Source organism: Triticum dicoccoides, chromosome 1B, assembly GCF_002162155.2.
Source record: "Triticum dicoccoides isolate Atlit2015 ecotype Zavitan chromosome 1B, WEW_v2.0, whole genome shotgun sequence".
Lineage (NCBI taxonomy): Eukaryota > Viridiplantae > Streptophyta > Magnoliopsida > Poales > Poaceae > Triticum > Triticum dicoccoides.
In genome coordinates this window covers 180,507,156-180,508,680 of record NC_041381.1, presented here as the reverse complement: position 1 = coordinate 180,508,680, position 1,525 = coordinate 180,507,156, and positions in this window count along the sequence as shown.

The following is a 1,525-nucleotide window of genomic DNA, read 5'->3' as shown; positions in this document are numbered from 1 at the left end:
AACAATCTAAACAATACTATATATCGAACATTCTCACATTTTATTTGAATTTGTGGTAATGTGTGGTGTTTGCAACTCACATCTAAATACTTGTAGGCGTAGGGGGCGGGGCACCATACATAATGTGATAAACACATTATACATATGAGACATGGTTTAGATTATGAAGATCTAGCTAGAGCTAGAAATGTAATGTGATTTGAAATGAAAACAAAGTGGATTAAAAAAATCGAGTTCGAATTCATATAGTACACATAGTTCATATGTAACTCGAGACTAATCATGTGGTGTGCTGTGAAGATAATACACAAACGATGGTTTAACTTGACAATAATGATGATTGTAGATCTTATTAAAACAGAGAAACGAATTCAAATGCTTTGACTTCACAACAATCATTACTATAGATCTTATTCAAATAGAGAAACGAATTCAAATTTAGTTCATATTGAAGCGGTAGTATATACGTTTGGAATGCACTAAAACGTTCATTTGAGTAGTAGGTTGCATGCATTATACACGTAGCGAAATATTTTAATTGAACATAACTTGAATTCAAAGTTTTGAATGACATTTGTAGTGCGCATTGATTTGGTACAGTACACGTTAGGCTTGTCCGAAATTTCAACCCACGCCTTGTTAGCCCGAAATATTTAAGATATATCTTTGTCTCGTCGTGCTCCGACAACTCCCTCCATCTCAACCCGCGCCTTGCTATTCCGAAATTACAACACGCGTGAAAACTCCCACCTCCTGTGAAATCCCGACACGTGAAATGCCCGTGGTAGCCCTAAACCGAAAGAACCACCTCAAATCGGTGGGGGTACTTTCATAACTTACCCCACATTTCGGACCAGCGCGTCCCTAAGCCATGGTTCCCCACTGCCATCCCATCCGCCCACCCATTCGTACACCGAGGCCAGAAAACCCGCGACGAAACCCCACACCCTACTCCGTCCGCCACCCAGCCGGAGCCTCTTCCCCGACGACGTCGTCCATAGCAACACCTCGACGTCCCTCATCCACCGTACCGGATGAGGATCCATCGTCTATCTCGTCGTCCCGCCGGTTCAGCCACCCCGTCCTCCACCTCCAAGGAGCTGCCCTGATGTTCCCCTTGTCTTTCGCGCCACCTCCATTCCCACACCACCGTCTTCACCTGCACCATCGGAAGAGCATCATCATCACTGTTTCCTCAGATGAAGCTGCGGCCTAATCGGCGCCACTAAAAAGGTTGTACACTAATCACAACATTTTCTTCTTGATTCGATCTCATGGTGCTGCCGGCGCTCGGTCCCGAGTTGACACGGCGTGCCTCCATCCACGGCGGCGTCGCCGACCACTTCCTCCACGACGTCTCTCCCTCGGCGGCAACGTCCACATCAGTAGGAGCTGCTGCTGCTTTAGCTCTTGCTCGCGTTGCTGCTCTGCTCTTGCTCTCGGTCCCCTGCCTGGTCTGCTCTTGCTATTGCTCTTGCTCGTGCTGCTGCTCTCGCTCTTGCTCTTGCCTGCGATGCTGCTCCGA